General features: G+C 40.0%; 1 protein-coding gene across 2 annotated transcripts in view; it reads left to right on the top strand.

Annotated features, from left to right (window-relative positions):
- Nucleotides 1-18864, top strand: part of OXR1 (oxidation resistance 1) — a 397147-nt gene that overhangs the window by 23605 nt on the left and 354678 nt on the right. The window lies entirely within an intron of this gene.

Raw genomic sequence — 18864 nt, 5'->3', positions numbered from 1 at the left:
TCCAGATTTGAATTACTTCATCAAAAGAATAGTGATAGAAATGTAGCCGTGTTAGTCCTGTTTTTTGTTTCAGCTACACCAGACTATGTAGCACTTTAAAGACTAACAAGATGATTTATTAGGTGATGAGCTTTCGTGGGCCAGAACCACTTCCTCAGATCAAATAGTGGTAGAAAATTGGCACAACCATATATACTAAATGATACAATCAAAAAAATGAACACATATGAAAAGGACAAATCAAATTTCAGAACAGAAGGGGGATGGAAGGGGGGAGGTAAATGTCTGTGAGCTAATGATATTAGAGATGATAATTGGGGAAGCTATCTTTGTAATGGGAAAGATAATTAATGTCTTTATTTAGACCGAGGCGTAAAGTGTCGAATTTAAGCATGAATGACAGTTCAGAGGATTCTCTTTCAAGTTTGGTGTGAAAAGGTCTTTGAAGCAGGATGCAATCAAGTCATTGAGACAATGCCCTTTCTGGTTGAAATGACAAACTGTTTTTTCTTTAGTGATAGAAATGTAGCTGTGTTAGTCTGGTGTAGCTGAAACAAAATACAGGACTATGTAGCACTTTAAAGACTAACAAGATGGTTTATTAGATGATGAGCTTTAAGCTCATCATCTAATAAACCATCTTGTTAGTCTTTAAAGTGCTACATAGTCCTGTATTTTGTTTTTTCTTTGTGATCCTGTCTAATATCTGTTTTGTGGGCATTGATCCTTTGGCGAAGTGTCTGAGACGTTTGTCCAATGTACATAGCAGATGGACACTTTTGGCACATGGTAGCATAAGTTATATTTCTGGATGAGCAGGAATATGTGTTCTTGATCTTATAACTCACTTGGTTAGGTGCAATAATGGTATCAGTAGAGTGAATATTTGAACAAAGCTGGCAACGGGGTTTGTTGCAAGGGAAGGTTCCAGGGTTGGTATTAGTGTGATATGTCCTGTGGTTGTTGGTAAGAATAATTTTAAGGTTAGGTGGTTGTCTGTAGGAGACACTGGGTCTGTCTGCCAGAGCCTCTCGGAGTTTAGTATCCTGTTTCAGTATAGGCTTTAGTTTATTGATAATGTGTTGGACTGGTTTAAGTTGGGGGCTATAGGTAATGACAAATGGTGTTCTATTGTTGGTTTTCTTGGGTCTGTCTTGAAGTAGATGGTTTCTAGGTATTCGTCTAGCTCTTTAAATTTGCTTTTTTATTTCTCCGGGTGGGTAGTTGACATTTATAAATGCTTGGAAGAGATCCTAAAGTTTCTGGTCTCTGTCAGTGGGATTAGAGCAGATGTGGTTGTATCGAAGGGCTTGGCTAGACGATGGATCGTATGGTGTGTTCTGGATGGGAGCTGGAGGCATGTAGGTAACTGTATGAGTTGGTGGGTTTTCTGTGGAGAGTGGTGTCTAATTTTCCATTGGTGATTTGTACTAAGGTGTCCAGGAAATGAATCTCTCGTGTAGAATGGTCCAGGATGAGATTGATGGTCTTTTGTATCATCAAAAGAAGGAGATTTCTCATGATTAGCCAAAGTCAGAGCACGATGTAGTGAATTTTCAAAAGGAAACCACTTCTCCAGATATTTTAGGGCTCTTGTGTATGTATTCAGTGCTTCAGAGGTAAACATATTGACTACGTGACCTGGTTAATACTTCTTCCGCAATGCAAATGTCACTTTCATACTGAAAAACTTATTATCAATTTTTTTTCTCAAGGAATTTTGGAACTTTTCCATGATGAAATAAAGCTCACAAACTGTTGTTTGGTTTTCCAGTTGGAACAATGTATCTTGGAATTGTGACATGAAAAAGTGAGTGAAATAAAGATTCTGCTCCAAAGGAGTTGGTTGTTCATCATTTGCCATTTCATCTTCCTGATAAGAAATAATATTCTATATTGCAACAAGGCAATCATAAGAACGGCTGTACTGGGTCATACCAAAGGTCCATCTAGCCCAGTATCCTGTCTACCGACAGTGGCCAGTGCCAGGTGCTCCAGAGAGGGTGGACCGAAGACCATGATCAAGCGATTTGTCTCCTGCCATCCCTCTCCAGCCTCTGACAGACAGAGGCCAAGGACATCATTTTATCCCCTGGCTAATAGCCTTTTATGGACCTAATCTCCATGAAATTATCTAGCTTCTCTTTAAATTCTATTATAGTCCTAGCCCTCACAGCCACCTCTGGCAAGGAGTTCCACAGGTTGACTACACACTGTGTGAAGAAGAACTTTCTTTTATTAGTTTTAAACCTGCTACCCATTAATTTCATTTGGTGTCCTCTAGTTCTTCTATTTAGGGAACTAATAAATAACTTTTCTTTATCGGCCCTCTCCACACCACTCATGATTTTATATACCTCTATCATATCCCCCCTCAGTCTCCTCTTTTCTAAACTGAAAAGTCCCAGTCGTTTTAACCTCTCCTCATATGGGACCCGTTCCAAACCCCTAATCATTTTAGTTGTCCTTTTCTGAACCTTTTCCAAGGCCAAAATATCTTTTTTGAGGTGAGGAGACCACATCTGTACACAGTATTCAAGATGTGGGCGTACCATAGTTTTATACAGGGGCAGTAAGATATTCTGGGTCTTATTTTCTATCCCTTTCCTAATAATTCCTAGCTTCCTATTTGCCTTTTTGACCGCCGCTGCATACTGTGTGGAAGTTTTCAGAGAACTGTCCACAATAACTCCAAGATCTCTTTCCTGATTTGTCGTAGCCAAATTAGCCCCCATCATATAGTTGGGGTTATTTTTCCCGATGTGCATTTCTTTACACTCATCCACATTAAATTTCATTTGCCATTTTGTTGCCCAATCACTCAGTTTGGTGAAATCTTCTTGGAGTCCCTCACAGTCTGCTTCTGTCTTGACTGTCCTAAACAGTTTGGTATCATCTGCAAACTTTACTACCTCACTGCTTACCCCTTTCTCCAGATCATTTATGAATAAGTTGAAAAGGATTGGTCCCAGGACTGACCCTTGGGGTACACCACTAGTTACCCCTCTCCAATCTGAAAATTTACCATTTATTCCTACCCTTTGTTTCCTGTCTTTTAACCAATTCTCAATCCAAGAAAGGACCTTCCCTCTTATCCCAGGGCCATGTAATTTACATAAGAGCCTTTGGTGAGGGACCTTGTCAAAGGCTTTCTGAAACTCCAAGTATACTGTATCTACTGGATCTCCCTTGTCTGCATGTTTGTTAACCCCTTCAAAGAACTCTAACAGGTTAGTAAGACAGGATTTTCCTTTACAGAAATCATGTTGACTTTTGTCCAACAAATTATGTTCTTCTACATGGTTCACAATTTTATTCTTTACTATTGTTTTGACTAATTTGCCCGGTACTGAAGTTAGACTTACCGGTCTGTAATTGCCAGGATCGCCTCTACAGCCCTCTTTAAATATTGGTGTCATGTTGGCTACCTTCCAGTCATTAGGTACGGAAGCCGATTTAAAGGATAGGTTACAAACCACAGATAATAGCTCAGCAATTTCCCATTTAAGTTCTTTTAGAACCCTTGGATGAATGCCATCCGGTCCCGGAGATTTGTTAACGTTAAGTTTTTCTATTTGTTCCAAAACCTCCTCTAATGACACTTCAATCTGGGACAGTTCCTCAGATTCATCACCCACAAAGGATGGTGCAGGTTCAGGAATCTCCCCAACGTCCTCAGCAGTGAAGACTGAAGCAAAGAAATCATTTAGTTTCTCCGCAATGGCTTTATTGTCCTTGATTGCTCCTTTTATAGCTCACCATCAAAGCCAAGTGACAGAAAATAAGCTTTTAGTGGTCACCAATTCAACAGCAATCGCTCAACTTCATTAAACAAACTAAGCCATCGAGTTAGAACGTGCCTCAAGACTTCGTTGAACTCAACCTCGCAAAATTCAAAAAATTCTTTCAATTCTTCTCATTTTTTAGTTGTTTGAAAATTCTGCAAACACTTTTAAAACTGAGTTTTCATTGTCAAAAGATAGAACTCTGAAAGCATATTTGGCACAGTTATGCAAAATGTGATTAATACAGTGAGCTGAAATAATATTTTCATTCTCTTCCTTAGCTAACTTTTGAAAAATTGAATTGTTTACGCCATAATTCACTGAAGCGTTGTCTGCTCCATATGCTGAAATGTTTCTCCATGATAGTCCTTTTTCATTCAGCACATGACACAATTGATCTTTTATGGACTGCAAATCTTCAAATGCATTTTCATAAAGATCTAAGATTTTGAAGCATAGTCCTTCTTGAGGTGTGAAATACTGTACAGCCACAGGAAAGAATTTGCCGTTTCCTTCGTTAGATGCATCGGTGGCAACCAAAAATGGCGTGCAGTTCTTTAAATCATTTAAAAGCAGCTCTATTGAGAGGATATAAAACGCTGTTAACAATAGCAGAAGCTTTTGTGCATCCTGCTGTCATTTTCTTAACAATTTCAGAATCTTGAAGTACTTGTTTCATAATTTTGACGCTACAGTCTTGAGCAAGAAAAGAGATGTGATGCTTCACTCCATGGTAAATGTGAGTCAACTCAGCAACAGTTACTTGGTCACCTTGTGAACTGTCTTTGATGACAAAGAGCTCATTCTCTGGGAAGCAGCAGCAGCTTGCACAGTTTTCACATGTTTACGAGTGTCAGCATGTTGTATTAATGCCTTAATGCCATCATACGCTACATTAAATGCTATATTGCACATTTTACATACTGCTTTACATTTATCATTATGATCCATGGCAACCCAAGAAAAGTGTTTTTCCCAGTTTGAATTGTACCGGCATATTCTTCTTCTTTTCTTAGGAGGTGTTTCACTTGAGGTTGAAGGTGTCGGTGTCTCTTGTTTATTTTCCTGTTGGTAAGTTTTATCTTCATCTTCTTCATCGCTCATTATGGATATCAAGATCCTAAATTAAATTTAAAAATTCTTGATTTAGGCGGCCAGCCTTTTTGGATAAAGCTGCCAAATATTCCTTACCTTAAGAGCGCTGTGAGATATGAGAAAGATGAAAGCTAGACAAAGGACAACACTTTCCACAATGTTTTCCAAAAATAATAGTGATTTCAGTTGATGTCTCACTCCTGAAGACAGGAGAGGCTGAGGGAACCACTCCTGCAGGCATCTACCTGTAGATTGGGTCTGTGTGCTGATAGCCTAAGTGCTACAATGATGCCCACTGAAAAAATAAGGCAGCCTTTTGTGAGAGGCTTTGCAGACTCTCTCAAGGAAATCTTCTTTGAGTTCTCTGTGATGACTTCATGGGCCCTCCTGGTGCACATAAACAACCTGTTAGGCAGAAGGGGTTCTGCAGAACTATTGGCAAGCAGACAGCAATTCTACTATTGGTTATTTCACTGCCTGTGATAGCATGAGTATGTGTGTATGTAGTTATAAAGAATAAGTGAGCAGCTGCATCCCTGAACTATCAAAGCAAGCTTCATACCTCTCAGAGGTTCCTTCCCCTGCATCAGGCTTGCCTCATCCTCTTTCATAACTCCCCCTCAGGATTCAGGGTTCAGTAGGGTGAGCTGGGTCTCCAGGTTTCCTATAGGGCCCTTGGCGGTGGAAAGAGAGTCACCACTAAGGCTCCTTATATACTGACACTGCTATATTATTTAGTCCTGCTAAGCACCTGTCATGAGACCACTGATTACTTCTGAATGACCTTGAGCAAGTCACTATATCTTGGTTTTCTTATGTGTAAAATGGGAATAGGAAAAGATACTTTCTATCCTTTGTAAAATACTTTGACATCAGGGTGTATGTGTGAATAATTTATGATTTATTGCAAACTGCCACCCACAAACAACTTTTCCCCCTCCCATTCCCTTTCTTTGCCCCTGTGAGTTAAATTGACATGGTACACGTGTTCCTCAGGCTTGTGAAAAATCCACATCGCTTAGCCCGCACGGTGATACTGACTAGGTATAGACTAAAGATGTTAAAATGTGTTTACTTAGGTGTGCAACTGCTAATGCAGAGATAGCGGTAGGGTCACTAAGCGCCTGAGTCCAACCCAGCTCCACTCCCCACGGCCGGATTACACAACTCAGAGTGTGCGGGGGTCAGGCCATATGTGGCTACTACTAAGAGCCACCAAGCTGGAAACGAAGGGGAGAGGCAGAAGAGCCTGCTCTGCAAAGCAGCCGCCTGCTACCCAAAGCAGAGAGGCAGACCCCAGGGCAACACAATGGCAGGGCGGAAGGTGGGGCAACCGTGGGCAGGAAGGTGACTTCCCCATAGCCAAGTCTTTGGGGTGGAATTCCCGCTTCTTTCCACTGGGACACCCACTCAGTTTTGGCTGAGAGCCCATGGAAAGTGCCTAAACAACCACAAAGCACCTGTGGGCTTTTGTCCTGGACTACGGCTCCACACCATGCTTGAACAGCAGTTATGGACAGGGCTTCTCCTCCTCCTCCTCTTCCCCAAGGTGTCACTCCTAGGCCAGAAGCAACCAGCTGAAGGCTCCCAGCCTCTATTGTGCCCCACCTTCCAGCTACTCCACCCGCCCCCATCAGACTTCTGCTCAATCACAGTCTCCCAGCCCCCTATTGTGCCCCGCCTTCCAGCTACTCCACCTGCGCCTGCCAGGCTTCTGACTGGACCGGAGGAACCCAGCTGGGACTTCCAGCTGGGAGGCGGGGCCGTGAATGCCGCTGGGAGCCTGTGATTGCTCAGAAGCCTGGCAGGGGCGAGGCCGCCCTGCCCACATCAGGCTTCCGTCTGGTGTCTGGAAAACTCAGAATACTGGATTCTGCGCATGTCCAGTATTGTCTGATATTTTTTTTACCAGGCAGAGGGCTCAATACCGGACTGTCCGGTATGATACCGGACACCTGGCAACCCTATGTACTACAGCCTTAGCTGCGAGCCACCTAGCTTTTAGCTCAAGAGGTAATTCATTCACTAAGCTCTGAAGGTCCCAGATTTGATTGCGCCTCTCAGGTATTAAAGATGCCGATTAAAATGTTTGTCCTGTAATACAATGCACTTCTCTAATAATTTAAATGAGAGAAAATAAACAAAGGATTCTACTTTTTTTGCTAGGTTAAAAATAACCTATGCAAAATCAATTAACTTACCTAACACAGTGTTGTTGTTTTTTCATCTATTTTGCAAATTTTAGGTATTTATACTATGCCTACTTGAGAGATACATATATTACAGAAAAATAGCAAGAACATGCAAGGCATAGTTGATTTAATATTAGTGAGTCAGCAACCTAATTGTCAATTTCTTATACATTTTTTTTCTACTCATCAGCATAGACCTCTGTTTCAAAGTATATGGGAAGTATATAAGTATGGACCAAATCCTCCTTTGTTGCACCACTGTAGCCCTGTAGACTGCAACTTACTTGAGGGTAGCTTGGTGTAATTGAGAGAAGTTTTCCTATTAAATCGTAAAAGCAATAACCAAATGTAAAATGGAAGCCTTGGCCTTGAATTGTGTATCTAATTTCTGTTTTTTATTTTGTATTTTGTCATTGTTCTCTCTCTTTTTTTTTTTTAACTCTCAATAGCAAAATCAGTTTATCCCCTTATGTATTACATTTGGATAGCTGCAAAGTTAGTGTCGGTCATTTTGAAAAGAACATTGACGCTTTCACTACTCCTCATTTACCTGCAAAAGTAATTGGGGAGAATAAACAAACATTTACACTGAAGAATGCATCTCTACAATCTGCAATTATGGGAGAGTCTTCTGTAATGGCCATGGTCTAACATATCAGGAAAAAAGAAAAAAAACAAATGAGTGTGATGCACAAATACACAGGGACTGAAGTTTTTTAGCAGATGATAGAACAAGCTTGTATGTCCAGCCAGATAGAGAAGCTTAAGTGATGTTAGATGTATACTCAGACAGTAGCACCATAATATTTGGATTAAAAATGCAGTTGACATAATTATTACATCATATTGTCTTTAATAGAGAAAGAGCAGATTAGCAAAATATAAAAACAAATAACAGCAGAATCCTATTAAATATTTAAGAAATACAGGCTGTATTTGGTTTAGGTAGCATATAGATAGTAGTGTATTTATTTATCTGTGATTACTAAGTAATGTATGTTCCCTTTTTTGGCTGCTGTTTTTCTCTAGTACATGTGCAGGGATCACGGCTAAGAAGGGTTATAAGATAAACCCCTATCGGCTAAAAAAAGATCCCTGCTTAGCTTCAGAATGAGGCATGTAGGCCTGTCTTTGAATTGCCACATAATTCTATCAGTAAGGAAGGTTCATGGTTTTCTGTTCCCTTGCTCAGTTCATGAGATCTAGACATAGCCAGTAATGGAGCACCTGATGCCTTTGTGCTTCCAGAGATGCTAGGGTTGCCAGATACTTTCATAAAAAATATTGAATGTGGCGGGGAAAAAAATTGTTGAGCAAAAAAACAGAGGACCAAAGTTGTTGAGCAAAAAAACAAACAAACAACTGCACAAAAAAAGTCACTGTGCCTTTAAATCCCCGCTTCCCCTAGCCCTCGCCAGGGAAAGAATGTCCCAAGCGGCTTTCCATCCGGGAAAAACAGAAAATACTGGACATCTAACATGTCCGGTATTTTCTGATTTTTACCAGACACAGGCTGCAAATACTGGACTGTCCAGCCCAATACTGGACACCTGGTAACCCTAAGAGATGCAAGGAACTATACAGTGGACATTCACAGCAAAGTGAGGCAAAGTGCTGTGTTTCCTGCAATAATGTGCTGAATTTTCAGTCTCTCTTTGGTGCCAAGAGGGCGAGACAAGTCTTTAATATTCCAGAATGTATGCTTAAATAAGCTATTGAACCAGAAAGGGGCTTTAGAAGAGGTAAGAAATATGATTGAATGATAGCATCAGGCTTCTTGCTGACATGTCTTAAAGTTGGTGTAAGCCTTGTGTCTTAATGATACTGCTTGAATTTAAGTTTATTATTTACCATCTTTACAGAACTTGATGGGAAAATATGTGCTATTGCTTTGAGTATAATATTGTATTCAGTATTTTTGTAGACACCTAATTATTATACAGATACTACTTATTTTAATAGTGCCCTGTTTATGGAGAACTGTGCAGCCAAAATATACATAAATGCCATTCTTCCTTACTCTTTTTTTGTTTGGCTGGTTGGTTTTTTTTGGTCAATGAACTGATGCAATGTCAATAATTTTTTTTAATTAGAAAAAGGCTAACCATATAAATGGAGATGTTAACAGAGGCTTAATTAGAACTGATTTGATCCTCTGGTCTCACCTGTTCATATTTCCCAAGTGTATGTGGCCGTAGGGGTTTATTAAAGCTATAGCTCTGACAGTTTGCAATTTTACATAGTGTACTTGTGCCTTTTTTATTCAAGGCATTATCAAAACATATTCAGATGTGATTCTTGAACTTTCCTAGACCAGAATGACTCATCATTTTCCTGACTTAGTCTCTCTGACAACCACTTGCTCCCTGTCAGCATCTCACCCTCACTTCATAACACATTTATTTAACAGACTCCAGCCTATAAAATATTCCATTTCTTCTGCTACTTTCAAAATTGATGAGTCAGGCCCTCAAGAATCATAAGATTGGTTTATTGATCATGAGATTTCAAAAATAATTATTTGCATTCTGTATTTTATGCCTTCAGGGCTCATTTTACAATCACAAGATCTATGCACATCTTTTAAATAGAATCTGATTCTCACTTAACATGACTCTATGAAATTGAGTCTTTAGGGAAATATTCAAATATTGTGAGTGGTGACAGCATTATGTCTACAGCCTTTTCCTTTCTCTGGGCATGTCTACACTAGGAAATTATTTCAAAAAAGTTATTTTAGGAGTAGCTATTTTATTTTGAAATAGTATGTCCACACTATGGGGAAGCCTTGAAATTAGTCAAAGGCAGGCTCCCTTAATGTGGACTTAGAGCCCCAGGAAGCACCAGGGAGAAATTACTTTGAATGGTTCTGTGGAGTAGTTATTTTGAAATAGCAGCAGTGGAGCATCCACACTGCCACTGTTTTGAAATAACTGTTTCAAAATAAGCATTATTCTTCGTGGAAAGCAGGAGTTATTTTTCAAAGTACCAGCCCATTATTTCAGAATAACAGGCTTGGTAGTGTGGAACCTCTGCTTGTTGTTTCAAAATAACGCCCTGGTGTAGACCAGGGCTTTGTGTCCTCATTTTCTTTTGTGGACTTCATCGTTTTCAACTCTGCTCTGTCTTTTTGGAGATTTTATTTTGGTGATAAATTTCAGTGTTCCCTCAAAGTGGGAACCTGGATATTCTTTAAAGGCTAACATTTATTTTAGTATTACATCAGTTATTTTAAATACAGGGGAGCCCTTCATTGAGAGGGAATGCATGGAAGTAAAAATAAAGTGGTGTGTCTTCCAGCACTTGTGGAAATACTTTGTTGTTTACCACAAGTCTGTGAACCCATGTAAAACTAAAATACTAATGTTTATCTATCATGCACCAACCATTCTGAATGATGGTACAGTTTGTGGAAACTGGGCTGTGCCTTGATGAATTATCCCTGACTTATAGAGCTATCATAAAGCTCCCAAAGAAGCATATTTCATTACCCTGGGCTATACTAGGGTGTAAGTTCAAATTAAGATAAAATACACAACTTTAGCTATGTTAATTGTGTAAGTCAAAGTATCTTAGCTTGGATTTTGGCACCGTTTCAGGAAGTCGAAGGGAGCACGCTCTCCATTCGACTTCCCTTGCTCCTTGTCAATGCCAGTAGTCCTGCTTCTACGGGAGTGCCCTCTGATTTCGAATTAGTACGTCTTCACCAGACCTGCTCATTTGAACCCCAGTAGCTTGACTGCAAGTGCTTCAATTTTATCTGTAGTGTAGACATGGCCTTACTGTCTGCTCTGTAGCAAAGATAGACATAACAAAATAACACCAGATATGTATGCTAATATAGCACTTTGACCATGTTTTGTTTAGTTACCTAACCAATTACTCATGCTGCTATGAAAAGAAGAAATCAGAATCAAACTCCAGTGAAGAAACAAGGTCAATAAAGCTTCATGCCTTTAGCTGTCCACTTGATATTATGACTCTAATACTTGTATTACCCCCTTAAAAATATTAATTTCAGTTTTTCAGTAACCCCTCAGTGAGTTAAGAGTAGAAAGCTGATTTATTTTTGATGGACCTGGAGCTTGTGCTTCTGACTTGCTTAGGTGTGATTGTTAATATGTCAAGACCAATAATTATCAGACTTTGCCACTGGAATTAGGTGGCTAAATTCACACATGGGCACGTAATCAAGAGGCCTGCATTTTAAAAGTTGTGAGCATCCACTCTTAATTGAAGTGAATGGGAGCTGTAGGTACTTGGTCCCTTTGAAAATTCAGATAAATGAAGTTGCCTGAATATGGACCCTAGGTCTAATCTTAGTCTCTTACGTTTGTAAAGTTTGGCTCATTTATACAATTATATCACCACTGGAAAAATATTTTTCCCATTTGTGTGCTTTATACAAGACAATAAAATCCAGATTCTCTGCCCTCATGGTCAAATGTAGCTGAAAGCAAGAGTGAATGAGGTATTTAGCTGGGTATACATCTGCCAAATGAGATGTCTGACCACTGTAAACTAGGCTGGTTTGTACTGGATCCATGCAGCCTGGTTGTGAGCCCATATCGAATGCTTCAGCAGAAAGCATCCTTTTACACTTCCTCTCTGTTTGGCTAACATAGCCTTAGCTTGTCTCCTTTTGGGACACATGAAATTGATCACTAGTACCACTGACAATTTTCAGACACACCTGAAATAAATAATCTTTTTTTGTCCTAAATGTTACAAAGAAAATAGGGTGAAATGGAAACAGAAGAGTTGACATTATTTTAAATTCCAGAAATGGTATTTAAAGGAGAAAACAAAACCAACACAAGATTTTCCTGTTTTGCCTGAATTTCAATTACAGTTCTTGGACACTCTCATTAAAACATTAAAACATATCTACCAACATTTTAAAAAAAGTCTCCTAAATATTTTGATAAAAATTTATTGATATGCATGTCAAAGTTAAGTATATTTTTTGCTGCATAATTGAAATGTTTGATCCTTGATTAGAACAAAATAAGTAGTGTTACTATAATGTAGTAAAATATAACCAAACATCTACAGAATTATCTAAATTACTGTTAACTGTTTGATTCCAGGGACTACTAAACGTTCAGCAACTTTTTAATTCATACTTTTGACTTTGTGAGACAGTTGTTCTAGTCACTCCAGATATTATCTACTTTAGTTGTACTGATGTTTGGTTGTGTTAGATGGAACCTTGGCCTTAAGGAAGACAATGGGAGATTTGTTAACTTCACTGTGGTCTTGAGTTAAGTTTAAATCTTCCAATTCTGAACCTTACATGCATGTACTTGAGGTGGAATCCCATTCCTTATTCAAGTCTCTCTCTCTCTCTCTCTCTCTCTCTTTCCTCAAGTGGTCCATTTTTTCTTACTGTCTCACCTTTGAGCAAAGTGAGGATCTTAACCATGCATGTAATTTCCAATGTCTTGCTATAATGTTGACTCTCTTTTAATTATGTACTAAAGTTTTATTTCCCTCATTCCTGGTACAACTCCTCTTTGAAGCAATTTGTCTTATACCAGCATACAATTTGATCTATTGTGAAATAAAAAATGACCTTTTTGGTAGTGGTTTGTTCTTTCAGCGTATTTCATGATGTTTTCGATTATATGTTGTATCTTGAGTCCTGTCTGACATTTCAGATACTTTTTCAACTTTGTTCATCTTCAGTCCAATTCATTGGAGCTCTTAATTTCTATTTTTTTCTTGAGGTCAAACTCAAAGATTGTTTTGGCCCAGATACCTTGCTGATTTCTGGGATGCTATTTAGGTGGTTTCTGCTGTTTATGCTACTTGCAAATTATTGCTTATTATGAATGAGAAGTCTTTGGATTTTTGTTTTGGAACTTTAGTTCATTTGGCACTTAATAAAATCCATTCTCTTTATTATTCACTTCCTTATTTGGACCTTCAAGGTAAATGGTGTTTTAAAATCCACGTATGAGTCTTCTCTGTTTCCGAGGAAACTGCTCTAATTTAGTATTCATATCATTCAGTGAAGAATCAACACAAATGGTTTTGTACAAATAGTTTCTTCTGCTAGTTATGATTACTTCTGATGCCTTAGTTTCTAATTAAATAGAGTGCTCTAAGCATATTTTTCTCAATTTGAGCAAGGTGAAAAAAAATCTCAACTACTAATTTAAAAAGTCTGCTATTTAAAAAGTCCCTTCAAGAACTTGAGTTCTACCCTGCCTCAGATGTGTATAATTTTTTAATTTTGTATTTCCCTTTATATGTGAAAGAGAAAAGAAAGTAAGATTAGTTTTCAGAAATGATTTTCTCCCTACTTTGGGATGCAATGCTAAAATAAATGTTAACTATATATGTAGCTGAGCCTGTAGACTTGTAACAATAATAGGAGGAACCAAGCTAAATGAAGGAGATTCACACCAATAAAAATCTGAATAACTCCGAATTAATCTAGATTTACACTAGTGTTAAAGGCATCAGAATATGAACCAGGGGTTAGGGAAACAAAATTCTTCCATAAGTCACTATGGCTGTGTCTACACTGGGCCACTTATTCCGGGAAAGCAGCCGCTTTTCCGGAATAAGCTGCGAGCTGTCTACACTGGCCCCTTGAATTTCCGGAAAAGCAGTGATGATTTACTGTAAGAAATCAGCTGCTTTTCCGGAAAAACTATGCTGTTCCCGCTCGGGCAAAAGTCCTTTTTCCGGAAAACTGTTCTGGAAAAGGGCCAGTGTAGACAGCACAGTAGTCTTTTCCGGAAAAAAGCCCCGATCGCGAAAATGACGATTGGGGCTTTTTTCCGGAAAAGCGCGTCTACATTGGCCACAGACGCTTTTCTGGAAAAAGGGCTTTTCCGGAAGAGCAGCCTGCCAGTGTAGACGCTCTTTTTCCGGAAATACTTAAACGGAAAACTGTTCCGTTTTAAGCATTTCCGGAAATTCATGCCAGTGTAGACACAGCCTAAAAGTGTAACACCAACAGGTGAAACTGAACCTTCAACCTATGAAACATAGTGCATGAACCTCTATCACTTGAGCTAAAAGTCAGATGGCTCTCAGCAAAGGCTGAAATCTCAAGCTGGGGCAATATAGTTACCTTTTTCTTACCTTGGTTAGCCATTTGAAAAGTGGAGATAATATTTATTGAGCTATATTCACCACAGCTGCATAAAAATGTGTAAACATTTTCAGTTTAAACATAGGCTGCTATCTGAGCCTTTTGTGATATACAGGAGATTGCCTGGTATCTGTTGGGAGTCCATCTTTTCACTGCGGCCTTTTGTCTATGCAGGGTAGATTGACTGACTGATTTAAATCAAAGTGATTTAAATTGCCAAAAAAAATTGATTTTAAATCAAGTTTCCCACTGATTTTTTTTCTTCACATTTCTTCAAACAATGGTGCAAATCTAATCACTAAAACATGTTAATTTACAGCTCAGTACGAGCATTATACGTCATCTAGGAAGGGTGTGTGTGTGTGTGTGTGTGTGTGTGTGTGTGTGTATTAAAAAAAACCTTTGATTTTTATTAATTTAAGAAATAGTACAAAATACTTGTGTGTCAAACGGCAGAGGTATCATCAGATGTAGCATCAGTACTTTAGGAATAGTAAGAACTAAAAGATGCACACAAACACAATAACACTTATATTTTATTAAACTAAATCTTAAATATTACATATGTTTCACATTTACAGTTGCAGTAGCCTCCTGAGTTGCCAGCTGACTGCTGTCCTTAAACATTATTTTTAATTGTAGAACCGTGAACTACAAAGTGAGCTGTTGAATAACTTTTCGTTGGTGAAAACAGGAGAGCCAGTTTTACTGTTTGTGCACATGAGGCTCTTTAACTACAGTAAAATAAGTAGAAACTCATGTTAATCTTACTTTGAAAGGAGCTTTCAGGATTGCAATTTAACAGATTCATAATCTGACAGTTTGTAAACAGCTACAACTGGTGACCTGCGTATTAACTATAGAGGTGCTTCATCACCATAGCTTTCATTGCCATTATATGTGAAAACTTGTAAAGTAGAATTCTTTTTCGGTATGTCAGTTACACAAAAATGGACTAAGGGTGACATGCTTATCTCAGATTTCTGAAATAACAGCAAACTTAAACATCTCCTAGATGAGAAAATTATATGGTTTGACTTCCTTATTCAACATAAATCATATAAGAATTAAAACATTCCCTTTCCCCCTCTTCTTATGTTAGGGATAAAAAAGCCATATGAATATAGATATGCTTCCTGGATTGACTAAAATAAATAGGTTTACTAAAAAGCTGTATTTTAGGGCTTCTTGTTGGACCTGTTGTATTATTTAGCGTGTGTTCTTGTTGTGTTATGCTAAATAAATGGTGTTAACTAGTTAACCAGCTCAGAAACATAAATGCACACATGAAGCTCCTAAAGACTTCTTCGGGCTCTCCTTTAATGCATTATCTGACTTGATGTTAATTGGCTTTGTCATTAGTCACAGTCTTGAGATGCAATCTAATACGGCTACAATAATAGCTTTGAAAAAAAGCCAAATCTTTTGATATCCAGACAATCTCAGGCTTGTTTTCTAAGGGTATACTTCTAGAAAGAAAAAAAATATTATCGATACCTGTTTTTGAAATTTTATCTTTGAATGTGTACATCATTTATGATATTAAATACCAAGTTAGGTAATTGCTGCTAGACATTTTGAATAACTTTTTGAATAATAGCTTACAGTAGAAGTTAATTGAGGCTATTTGAAGATGCTCGAAAAGCAAAATAACATTTGTATATCTAAATGATTAATGATTATACCCAATATAAATTATAAATAATTAGTAAGTGGTATAAAATGTTTACATATTTATGTGGATTGTTCCCAAGTTGTGATTGCTGTCATGGCTGTAATTGCCAAGGGATGTTGTGAAGGCCAAAAGTGGATCTGGCTTCAAAAAAGAATTTGATACATGCATGTCCTTCAATGGCTATTAACTCAGAAGGCAACCCCATGTTCTGGGTACAGGAGGCCCCCGACTTGTGATGTGATTGGTTCCGGGGGAAGCGTTGCAGGTCACGTGCATTGTAACTCAAACCCTCACTTACGATAGGTGTCATGAGCCGTTGTAAATGTGGGCTGAGGATGTAATTCGGGGCTTTTTGGCCCCTTCTGTACTTACAAAAATGGTTGTAAGTGCGGGGGGGCCGGAACGCGGATAGTCGCAAGTTGGGAGCCTCCTGTATTGATAAAACTTCAACTGCTATAAGATGGTACTTGATGACAGGGAAAGGATCACTTATGTTGCGGCAAAAATCTAGTTCCAAACCATGTCTCTTCAGTTTTCTGCTTCCCAAGCAGAAACCCCACCAAAGGATCTTATCAATGAGTAAGATCACAGGCTTCTGTTCTAAACTTGCACCACATCCTCCTCTTCTGGAGGTCAGGCAGGTTGAAGAACTTGAAAGGCTGTGTGTGTGGTCAGCAGTTCTGCGGGAGGAACGGGGACAGATCTCTCAAATCTCATCCAACTTTTGTTCCTTGGATCTGCTTTCCCTGCCTTATTGCCTGCTGCAGTTCCCTAACCTTCATCATGTCCTTGTTGCATTGATGATGATATTGTCATACTTTGCATTGGAAGTCTGCTGCCCTCAGAGGGGAACCTGCCTCATAGCTTTTCACAGCTCCTGCTCCACTCTGGTTTTCTGTTCTTCCCCACTATTTCTTGTAGGGGCAGAGGAGAGGGAGGTGCAGGCTGTGAAGTGTGTGTGTATGGTGAGGGGAGAAACTAGTAGTGGATATTGAAAATCATCCCGTCTGCATAGCCTTTTCACCTCACAGCATTAAAAAAAAAATCAGAATTAAAACTGAGTAATCAAAATCACTGCGTAATACATAGCAGTCTTGTATGTAGCCAAGGTTCAGTTCCTGACAGATGCTACTGCTTTACATTAACTTGCCTAACCAAAATATAAACAAAATGCTGACCACTGCACTGTAGTCACTGATAAAAATATCCTTCTCTACTGTGCTTTTAATTTTAGGTTCACTGAATTTTGTTCTGGTTATATACAATTGCATGAGGGGTGTTTGCTGAGACAATTACTTCAAGAAGCTAAAGCCTTTAAAAAAGGGGGCTGGTGAAGGTGGAAAACCATTTGAATAGTTTGGAATAGTTGTACTATTGAAAACTGTTGATTAATTCAAAACTTCATTTGGAAATGTTTCCATACATATTACAGCAGAATTATTTCCAAAGCTATTAATTATTTGATTTTGACTAGCCAGAGTTATATAGGCATGTCTTTTTCTGTTACTTTGGTAGATACTATAAAGCCATGGTCCCCAACATGGTGCCCGTGGGCGCCATGGCGCCCGCGGGGGCATTTGTGTGCACCCGCCAAGTGCTCGGGGCTGGCCTGGCCCCGGGCACGTGGCGCATGCATGGTGCCGGAGCCGGCCCCGGGCACATGGTGCACGGTGAGCGCCGGCCCCGGGAGCGCCGCAGATTGGCCGCCCGTGCTCTGGGCGCGTGGCGCTTGGCTGGGGGAGCGCCGGCCCCGGGCGCGCGGCGCTTGGCTGGGGGCACTGGCCCCCTCCTCCGGGCATGCGGCTTTGGGGGGGGCGCCCCTGGCGCCCGACGGGCGAATGGCCACGCCCCGTGGCGCCCGGCAACTTCAAATGGTTGGGGACCACTGCTGTAAAGTATTCCAACTCTGATGCTTTTCCTCACCTTTCTTTGTGTGTACTGTATTGACTTGTATCAACCAGTGACTTTGGATGTCACGCTCACATTGCAGTAAATTTGTAACCTGACTTTTTATCAGCATATCACCATGGAGCTGTCCAGTGGTACCCAGGGAAGCACCTCAGCATCACCTCCCCTTAGTATGAGGAGGTCTTAGCTGTGCCTGCTATATGGCAGCTTCCTGAAACTACCAGCCTCTGGCAATGCAAGCTCTGCTTTCCAAGCCTCTTCAGGCCTTGAGCTCTCTGCACAGGTAGCAAAAGGCATACATCGACCATGAGTTCCTTGGAGCTTTCCCGTCATATTCAGCCCCTTCTGCACTGCACATTCACAGAATTACCAGGCCTTCTGTATCCAAAGAAACAATATACTCCAGTTTGTAAGATTCAACTCAGGAACACCATTGTGATTAACACCACAGTACATATAAATATGTTTAATGAAAACAAGAATAAGTTCATTGCCAAAGAACAGAGATTAAGGTGACAGTGAGAAATACGAACATTGGAAACAAATGAGTTACATTATAAAACAAAATTATGACACACTTTCAAGAGCAGGGATGGGCAAACTATAGTTTAATCTGGCTCTCGAGCTCTTCCTTCTGAGAGGGGTTGGGGCCTTGCTCTGTTCCCCACAGTTCTGAGAAGTAGCAGCATGTCCCCCCTTTGAGTCCTACTCATAGGGGCATCCTGACAGCTCTGAGCACTGTCCCCCTGTCCCAAGTGCCACCTCTGCAGTTCCTGTTACCTGGAAACCAATGGGAGCTGTGCGTCAGTGCCCGTGGATGGGGAAGTATGCAGAATCACTTGGCTGTGCCTCCACATTGGAACTGGAGGGGGAGTGTGCTGCTGTTTCTGGGAGTTGCTTGAGGTAAGCCCCGCCCAGAGCCTGAACCCCTGACCTCCTTCCGCACCCGAATACCCTGCCCGAGTCTTCATTCCCCCTCCTATCCTCAGTCCCAGCTGGAGTACTCTCCTGTACCCCAAACCTCTAATCTACAGCCCCATAGCAGAGTCTGCACCCCCAGCTGGAGCCCTCACTCCAACCTCCACACTCCAACTCCCTGTC

Source organism: Pelodiscus sinensis, chromosome 2 (assembly GCF_052426305.1).
Source record: "Pelodiscus sinensis isolate ZL-2025 chromosome 2, ASM5242630v1, whole genome shotgun sequence".
Lineage (NCBI taxonomy): Eukaryota > Metazoa > Chordata > Testudines > Trionychidae > Pelodiscus > Pelodiscus sinensis.
This window is presented reverse-complemented; position numbering and strand designations above follow the sequence as displayed.